Below are 11,004 nucleotides of genomic sequence, written 5' to 3' on the forward strand. Positions count from 1 at the left end.
TTTCTCCCCACCATCTCCGATTTTGTGGAGATAGTCGTGGGACTCTTTTAGGTTTTCACCCAGTATAGATACTGGGTGAAGCCGTATCATTATTCACATACAAAAACTGTTTTCTTCTCTGACGAAATTCTGCTCCTGACTCCTATTTCTCTCTACCATTTTGCTACATAAACCTGCTCTATATTCGTTGTGATTGCTGTTCACAAATGAATTACCTACTGCATCAAATCCTAGGGCTTTGCGACTAGCAGACTCATAGCTTCTTAAGAATGGTCGTATAAAACCTTTAAGGACAGGTTTTCCGTGCAGTTCATCATCCGAATCGACAGCATTTTAAACAGGTTGGTTTTATAATTTTTGCATTGTATTATAATTCTCCGTTCACTAAGTGAACACTCTGCTTCTACCCATTTCTTTTATCGGATCTCTCGCGAATGATAGATTCAATCTGTGTGAATTGGACGTATTGAGGTTTTTAGTGGGTCTGTATTAAAAAAAGTTTAACCTTTTTCACTATAATATAATTAAACTTTATAAAGATCAATTTTCATTTTCTTATTGGAATTATTTTTCAACAATCTTAAAGGTTTTATATCAAATGGACACCGGAAATTACCGTATTCTCAATCAAGACATGATGAAATTGGACAAGTTTGACGGGTCGAGTTACACTCGTTGGGCGGAAAAAGTGAAATTTATGCTCATGGTGTTGATACTCTATTATGTCTTGGACTCAAGTCTCCCTCCCATTCCCGAAGATCCGGTCCCTAAACCAGGACAACAACCGGATCTTCAAAGAATTGCCGATCTACAAAAGCTTAGAATGATCCACAAGGAAGAGGAAACTCTTGCTTGTGGACACATTAAGAATGCTTTGTCAGATCGTCTGTATGATCTGTATTCCTCGATTATGTGCCCTAGAGAGTTGCGGAATGCCTTGGAATTCAAATACAAGTCACAAGAAGATGGCACTAACAAATATCTTGTGTCTCAGTATTTGAGATTCCAAATGGTTGATGATAAACCTATTCTGGAGCAAATGCATGAGCTCCAAATTTTAGTAAACAAATTGAAAATGCTTTCTATTGTTATCCCTGAAATCTTCCAAGTAGGGGCAGTGATTGACAAACTGCCTCCATCTTGGAAAGATTTTTCAAAAAGAATGATGCATAAAACCGAAGATTATTCTTTGGACGATTTACTAAAACATCTGCATATTGAAGAAGAAGCACGTAATCGGGAAAGGAGAGGCAAGTCTGTGATGAATGCCAACAACGTGCAGGCTGGAGGCAAGGGAAAGGGAAGGGCCGGAGGGCCAAACAAGAAGTGGAACTTGGGTCCACAAAAGAAGAGTTTTAAGAGATCAAACACTCAATCAAACCCGGGACAGAAGTTTAAGAGGGTCGGAAGATGTCACGTCTGCGGAGAGACGGGACATTATGCTCGTGAGTGCAAGGACCGAAAGTCCGGACCCCCTGTTGCTAATTATGTTAAGGGGATTCAACACCTTGTGGCGAATCTCCACATGGAAGAGATTGACATGATTTCAGAGGTCGCCACGAGAATTGTGGCTGCAAGAGGTGGTTGGTACTTGGACTCTTGAGCCACTGTTCATGTTTGTGACTCCAGGTCCAAGTTTGTTGAATATGGACCAGTTAGAGATGGGAAACAAGTGATAGTTGCAAACAACGGCCGTACAGATGTCGTTGGAATGGGTACTGTGCTACTGAAGTTCACTTCCGGCAAGACCGTCACTCTCTGAAATGTTCTTCACGTGCCTTCCATTAACAAGAACTTAGTCTCTGCAAGCAAACTCGATGAGAATGGGTTTGGAATAAATATAGAGGCTAGGAAGGTCGTGATCTACAAGAGGAAGGTTTTTATTGGAAAGGGATACAAACAGTTGGGTATGTATCGCCTTAATCTGAGTGAAGATGGTTGTGAGGAGGACGGAATGAGTGAATCGGTAGGAAGTAATGTGTTAGCCACGTCTGATAGTGATACAAAATTTTCTGTTTCTATGGTTGATAGTGACGTAATCCCGAACGATTTTAATAAATTTGCTTCTTTGGATTATTCTGTTTGTTCTATTTATTTATGGCATAAACGTCTTACGCATACAAATGTGAAAAATATTGAAAAGATGCATAACAAAGGTTTAATCAAAATTGATAACAAAGACTTTGGAAAATGTGAAACTTGTGTAAAATCAAAGTTTACAAAGAAACCTTTTCCTTCTGTTAAAAGGGATACATCAATTTTAGAATTAATTCATTTGGATATTTGTGAATTAAATGGAATACTTACCCGAGGAGGTAAAATGTATTTCATAACTTTTTGTGATGACTTCAGTCGGTTTTTACAAGTTTATTTGTTACATTCAAAAGATGAAGCTTTTGAGTCTTTTAAACTCTACAAAGTTGAAGTCGAAAATCAACTTGAAAAATGGATAAAAATACTTCGATCAGACAGAGGTGGTGAATATTTTAATAGAGAATTTGATACATTCTGTGAAGAGAATGGTATCAAACATAAATGGACCTCACCATTTACTCCTCAACAAAATGGCTTGGCGGAACGAAAGAACAGAACCCTTATTGAAATGGTCAACTGTATGTTGAATCAATCAGGGTTGCCTAACAATCTTTGGGGAGAAGCCCTGTTGACGGCTTGTCATATTCACAATTGAATCACTAGTCGTGTGATTCCAACCAGTCCATATGAGCTCTGGAAAGGTAGAAAACCAAATCTAAACTATCAAAAGGTTTGGGGATGTGTTGTATACTATAGAACTCCTGATCCAAAAAGATCTAAATTGGGAGCCCGTGCTATTAAGAGCATATTCGTTGGATATGCAGTAAATAGCAAGGCTTATAGATTATTGGACAAAAAGTCAGGAGTTATAGTAGAATCCGAAGATGTGGAGTTCTTTGAAGATAGATTTTCAAAAGATGCTGAAAAATCAGAACCAATATTGGCCTCTAATCCCTCTTGTTCATCTCGTGCCAATTCCAAAACCTCTATAGAGGCGGACGAACCACGAAGAAGCACAAGAGTGAGAAAAGAGAAAAATATGGGAAATGACTTTTTCTTGTACTTGGTACAGGGGACTCAAAATAAAGTGACAAGAGAGTTCATTTTATCTATCAGTACTGAAGAGAATCCCAAAACATTTAAAGAGGCCATAACTTCAAGGGATGTTCCAATGTGGAAAGAAGCCATAAATGATGAGATAGACTCCATTTTGGGTAATGGAACTTGGGTGCTGGCAAATTTGCCAATAGGGGTGAAACCCATTGGTTCCAAGTGGATATTCAAAAGAAAGATGCACCCTGATGGTTCAATATCATCCTTCAAGGCTAGATTGGTGGCAAAAGGATATAGACAGAAAGAGGGTGTCGATTATTTCGACACCTATGCTCCAGTTGCTAGAATTAGTTCCATTCGAACTCTCACAGAAATTTCCGCCATAAAAGGATTGTATATTCACCAAATGGACGTGAAAACAGCTTTCTTGAATGACTATTTAAACAAGGAGGTTTACATGGAGCAACCTGAAAGATTTGTAATACCCAGACAAGAAAATAAAGTGTGTAAACTTGTTAAATCTCTATACGGAATAAACAAGCTCCTAAACAGTGGTACGAAAGGTTTGATATGACTATCACATCTTTCGGGTTTCGACATAATGGGGCCGACCGGTGCATCTACTCAAAATGCACGAGATGGTACATTGTGGTAATCTGTCTTTATGTCGATGATATGTTGATCATCAGAACCAATCTAGATGGTATTCTTGAGACAAAAGGGTACTTATCCTCGAACTTTAAGATGAAAGATCTTGGAGAAGTAAATACCATCCTTGGAATAAAGATCAAAAGGTCAGCATCTCAAATCTCTCTATGTCAATCTCATTACATAGAGAAGATACTGACAAAATTTCAACATTTGAATATAAAAGAGTTTAACACTCCGTTTGATTCAAGTGTGAAACTCAATAAAAATACTGGTAGAGCAGTGGCTCAACTAGAATATGCTAGTGCAATAGGATGCATGATGTATGCAATGCATTGCACTAGACCGGATATTGCTTTTGATGTGAGTAGACTGAGTCAATATACGAGCAATCCGGGTTCAGATCACTGGAAAGCAATTGGTAGAGTATTAGGCTACTTGAAAAGAACCCAAGAACTAGAGTTGACATACTCTACGCATCCATGAATTTTGGAGGGATATTCTGACGCCAGTTGGATAGATCACTCAAGTGATTCTAAATCAACAAGTAGGTGTATTTATACTCTTGCTGGAGGGGCGATTTCTTGGGCGAGCAAGAAACGAACGTGTATCGCCCATTCGACTATGGAAGCCGAATTTATTACCCTAGCGGCAGCGGGTAAAGAGGCCGAATGGATTAGAGATTTGTTGACAGATATCCATTTATGGCCTCAACCGACTCCCTCTATTCCCATGTATTGTGACAGTGAGGCCACACTGTCCAAAGTATACAATGTTGTATATAATGGGAAGTCGCGACACATAGGTCTCCGACACAACTACGTGAGACAACTTATTGATGATGGTACCATAAGTATAGTGTTTGTCAAGTGTTGTGGGAACTTGGCAGATCCACTAACCAAGCCTCTAACGAGAGACTTGGTAGGGTCAACCACCAGAGACATGGGTCTGAAACCACATAGAATCAGTCAGTGATGGAAACCCAACTTGGATATAGTGATCCTATTTACCAAGTTTAAAGGGTAACAACAAGTCACTTGACTGATATAAGGTACTATCAAATGATAGATCCATGTAAGGTGAATGATAGTACGGCGTTGTCGAGAACAATGATGAGTTAATTTCTTAACAAAGTTTAGAGGCATCTTAACAACGAAGATGTTATAGAACTTTGCCTATATGACTTAAAGGTGGTGCCGCCTCAAAAGAAGAGTAGTGGTTTCTCTTTGAGTAAGTCATGAAACAGGGTTTAACGCATGGCCATATTAGCGCTCAGTGAGAGAACAAGGTGGATAGATGATGTGTGTAGGTAAGCCGAAGTGGTCGCAAGATTCAAGGTTTAAATCCTAAGGATACCATTGGATTGATCCGTTCTTGCATATTTACATTAAACAGGGTTTAATCTTAGTGACACCACTGTAACATTGTCTACCATTAATGTCAGAAAACTTTCCAAGCTGGTGGGGGATTGTTGGAAATTTGTAGGTTGGAAGTTAACCTTCCATCCCATTAACTTCCATCCCATATTGGTAGAGAGTTGATTTCTAGAGAAGCTTTTAAGGTTTTCTCTAGTAGTGGGCTTTGAACATGTTAGTGGACTTATGGTGAGGGTCTTAAGTGGAAGGCCCAACACACGCGCGCGCGTGGCCATGGCCGTGGCCGAGTGCGTAGGATTTGCGAAGGTGGCGTGAGAAGGCTCACTTCGCACGCCGCATCGGAGCAGAAGGAGCCTCGCCGCAAGCTCCGAGTATCTTTTTAATAGAAATTTGTCAGGAAGATTATCAGTTTAATTTGGATAATTATTAATTTTAATTTGGAATTAATCCGATTTTTGACTTGGTTTTAGAGATAAAATTCGGTTGAGAATTTTTCTCCCCACCATCTCCGATTTTGTGGAGATAATTGTGGGCCTCTTCTAGGGTTTCACCCAGTATAAATACTGGGTGAAGCCGTATCATTATTCACATACGAAAACTATTTTCTTCTCTAACGAAATTCTGCTCCCGACTCCTATTTTTCTCTATCGTTTTGCTACATAAACCTGCTCTATATTCGTTGTGATTGCTATTCACAAACGAATTACCTACTGCATCAAATCCTGGGGCTTTGCGACTAGCAGACTCACAGCTTTTTAAGAATGGTCGTATAAAACCTTTAAGGACAGGTTTTTCGTGCAGTTCATCATCCGAATCGACAACATTTTAAACAGGTTGGTTTTATAATTTTTGCATTGTATTTAAATTCCCCGTTCACTAAGTGAACACTCTACTTCTACCCCTTTCTTTCATTGAATCTATCGCGAATGATAAATTCAATCTGTATGAATTTGCACGTATTGATGTTTTTGGTGAGTCTGTATTAAAAAAGGTTTAACCTTTTTCGCTATAATATAATTAAACTTTATAAATATTAAATCTTTATTTGGTGTTCATTTTCTTATTGGAATTATTTTTCAACAGTTAAAATCAACAAAGGCGCATAAACATATATAATACATGATCTACAACAATCACATTCAAATTTAACACACCCGACAGGAATATCGTCTTCAGTTTCTTGATGTTTTCAATACTTGGAGTACACTCTCATGATTATGTAAATGATGGGTTTTTTTTTTTTTTTTTTTTTTTTTTTTGCAAATCGTATAACACATGCTCTAGTATAAATAAAAACATTTCGTAGTTGACATTATGCCACCATTTTGTAATATACGCATAAATTGGAAGTTCGGGACAACTATGGACACAAAGTAACATAAATCTATGAATGATCAGAGTTTTTCGTCAACCAACTTTAAATTTCATGTTTTAGGGGCCGTTTACTCAAATGTTTACCCAGAAAGTACTTACCGATAAAAGTCAGCACTATAATTTATTTTTTTGGGTAAAATTATAGTGCATCAAAACGATATAGTATGCAACAATTTATCCGGTAAGCACTTATCCGAGTAAGAGTCGTCACTCTCACTTACTGGGTAAGACTCTTCATCCTTTCACCACTCTTACATACCGGATAAGACTTTCTATCCTTTTACCGTTCTAACCGGGTAAGATTCTAAACTCTGACCATGTTTATCCGGTAAAAAAAATTACCCGGTAAGCACTTACTGAATAAACGTTTAATAAACGACCCCTTACTTTTACAAAATGATAGTTTATGAAAGGATTAACGTAAATCTGCTACTACAAATATTGAAACACGATGTTTTAATATTTTATTTTTTCATAAATTTTATTTTAAGAAAATAAACAAAATTTAATATAAAAGTAATTAAAAATGGGAAGGCAGTAGCGAACCACCAATCAATCAACATATGTCTCTCCGTAGTGTCCGGAAAACGTGTAGATGAGTTGGCTGGGCATTTTTGTAATTTCATGTCTTGTTCAATTATAAGTTAAGCTGCAACCTTCCAAAGCCTCAACCATTTGAGAGGCCGACTCGAGTCGGCTTCATCTTCGGATAATTAATGTATTCTAAATATTCAATTACATTTAATAATATATATATATATATATATATATATATATGTTGGGTTGAGTTTTGGGAGAAATGAGTTATGATGAGAAACGTAAAAAAAATCTTTAATATTAGATCAATTTTAATTATATGTCAACATTAATGAGATGTAAATCTTATTTCGACAAACACCATGTGTTATTCAAAATGCATACCATGTGATATTCAAAACATAACAAATAAACTTCGAGACCATTATGATACCAACTGTAGTATCCCTATGATACATACGTTGTGTGTGTTTGTATATATATATATATATATGGTTGGTCATTGAGAACTAAATACTAGAGTGATACATACCATGAACAATGTGATACCCAAACTAAAGTAATTAATCTAATTAAAATAATTAATAAAGTAATTAATCTAATTAAAGTAAATTGAAATATTAAGCTAATTAAAGTAAATTGAATAATTAACCCAAGTTACTAATTTGCTCTTTTATTTTATTTTAACAAAAATATTAATTATCCTAAATAATTGGCTCATGTTAATTAGTTCTCATTTGATTAAGCATATATATATATATATATATATAAAAGTAAATTTGTATGTATTTTTATTGAATTTATAGATACAGAAGTTAATAATGAAATGAAAAAAGTCAAACTACTAACCAATTTAAATTTAAGATTTGACAAGAATTCCAATCTATTTTTTAAGCTAATTCCATCAATTTAGTTAATGAAAAATAATATATAAATTTGAGATAATTTAAGCAAATTAATGGGTAATCTTTTACTCCGGCCCACATGCATCTAATCATCCTTAATTAATTTCCACATGCATATCATTTATTGTTGAGTAAACTACAAATTTGGTCCCTCTGGTTTGGCATTTGTAACACTTGGTTCCTATAATTTTAAAATTACAAATTCGCCATCATAGTATGCAAAAATGATTGAATTTGGTCCATCCTCTAACAGTTAAATAATCTCCTTAGAGACGAGGAGTATTTTAGACTTTTGTCATTTTTCTTTAAAAAATAAATTTTAATCAATATAGATTAATTAAATGAATATAACACACACACCTACATACACACACAAAGTCCCACCTTCTCCATGAAACAAACTTCCTATGAACAATACCACCACTAATGAAACGAACCTCCAATGAACAATGATGAGTCCCTCCTCTGCCTGAAATCATTCTCCTCCTCTAACCATCCGCCGTCATCTCCTCTTGCAACCATCTCGTCAGCGTCTCCTCGTGCAACTATGCACCTGCAATCGTTCACCTGCAACCTATAATCATCTCCTCTTGGACTCCCCCCAAATTGGAACTCCTCCCAAACACAACTTATTTACAGGACCACCTTTTCTCTACACCGTCTCTACTCTACACCTACTCTTTCTAGCAACCCCACCACATTCCCGAATGGTTCTTGCAGTTTCGTGGGGGTTTCAAGTTCTAGGGTTTCTTTTGAGCGATCTGCATCCAGTAATTCTAAGAAGCAACTAAGTTTTTTTGATTGGGTGTTTTGATACTCTACTTGTGTTCTTCATCGTCGTCGAAATTATTCGAAATTTGGTTTTTTTGGGTTTCAATTTTTAGATGGGCATGAAACTGATGGCTGTAGGAAAGGGGAGAAAGCAGGTTTAGTGCATTGATCTCCAATTTTTGGGTTTCAGTTTTTAGATGGGTATGGAACTGATGGGTTTTTGATTTTGGGTTTCACTTTTTGGTTTGGCGTTTTGAATTTTTGGGTTTGGTGTTTCAATTTAAGTTTTATTTTGATATTTGGAATTTGTCCGAGAAGATAGTCGGAGGAAGGCAATCGATGAAGCTGATCAGAGTGGTTGTAGGAAAGGGGGAAAATGGGAAGGGAGTTTGGAAAATTTAGGGATGCCATGTGTCATTGTTTTAGTGGATGGTTCCAAAAGACCTGTATAAATATAAAATAAAAATATTAAAAGGACAAAAATGCTCATTACTAAAATTAACAGTTGTTAGAGAAAGGGGCCAAAATGTGTCGTTTTTGCATATTACAACAACAAATTTGTAATTTCAAAACTATAGAAACCAAAGTGTAACAAACACCAAACTACATGGAACAAATTTGTAGTTTACTCCTTATTGATTTAAGAAACAAGAATATTCGATGATAGTAAACCACACTTTTCAAAAATTACAGATTTGGTCCTCATGATTATTTGTTATATTTGTAGTCATTGTGATTTACAAACTGTTAGATTCGGTCTTCTTCTCTTAACGGTTGTTATAAGGGTCGATTTAGAAAATTTCTTCCTTAAGTTGATGTGGCATAACCGTTCATTGCACCACCGCAAGGATTTAAAAATAAAATAGATTGTTGAAAAATCATGATCAGGGTTTTTAAGTCGCATTTATTACGTTATGAGTTTTAGTATTATGCAACTTGTCATGGATTGGATCCTTTTGACTAACACTATTATATAGGAAAAGATTCCATTAAGTGTTATTCGATGCACTCCACATAAAAAGCAAAAATGTCTTTTAACCTTGTTTTAACGTATTACTTAATTGTTTTTTCTTTCCCTTTTTTCACTTGAAGATCGAAGGGGAAGAAAGTAGAAACCCTACATCGCTCTCTCTTTTATCAAAACTAAAACCCTAAAATTCTTTCGTCAAAATCGGGAATGGTGTTAGAGGTGTAGAAGAACATGACTATGTTGGGAGGGTTATCCAATGGAGCGGTATTTGGAGTTTGACTAAGAAACGTCTCTATTGAAGATTTTCGATAACCCACACAAGAAACTTGGAGGCTTCTCTGATGGAGGTTTCTGATAACACACACAAACACATGGATGTGGGTGATTCATATAGAGGTTGAGGTCAGTTGGATTTCTTGCAAAAGTGAAGTTGGATGTGTATTGGTTGCAAAGGGAATGAGGGTTGCATGTAAGGTAGGCAACGAATCTTTGTTCGTCGATTCAAATGGTTCTCATCAAAATATGAAAATTAAGGGTTTTTGATTTACATGGGTTTTGTACTGGATGAAGAAACTTATCGCTTATGTTGACGTTCTTGTATTTTTTATATTCATAGTTGATTGTTTTTGAAGTTCTTAGGGTTAATGTTCGTTATTCATATTTTTGTGCTCTTGATGTTCATGGGTTTATCAATAAGGTTCTTGATAGAGAATTCATAGACAAAAGAAAGAAGAGTAAAACATATTTTCGTTCTCATATGAATGGCACATAGCAGTAAGATTCTTGATAAAGAATTCATAATTTTTAAATCATAAAAAAACCATGACTATAATAAAATGTAAACCAACATGACTCCAAATATAATAAAATGAAATTTAAGGGGTGTTTGAAATTACTTATAAAAACAACTTATTGATTTATTCCGGTGTGACATTAGTAATAAGCATATTGAGTGTTTAGATAAACAACTTATATCGGTGTCAAACCGATAATAAAGAATTTTTCAAGAAGTTCAACCATTCTAACTTATAATAAATTAATAAAATTTTTTATAAAAAAATAAGTAATCCCAAACACTTGGCTAATAATAATTATGAGCAAATGATATGGACCAAATACATAGTTTACTTATAAATCTATATATATATTAAAGGAAGAACCAAAATGTTGTTCAATGAGAACACTTCTATCCTATTTATCTTTTTTCTCATTATTTTGATTTATTTTTAATATACAATCAACACATTAATTATTAACCCTTCATTTTTCTACTTTTTTAACTCCATTTTCATTATGTTATAAGGAAAAATTAAATCCACAAATATATAAAACTATA

The sequence above is a fragment of the Cynara cardunculus genome (genome assembly GCF_001531365.2).
Source record: "Cynara cardunculus var. scolymus isolate 2C chromosome LG 3, CcrdV1, whole genome shotgun sequence".
NCBI classification, from domain to species: Eukaryota; Viridiplantae; Streptophyta; class Magnoliopsida; order Asterales; family Asteraceae; genus Cynara; species Cynara cardunculus.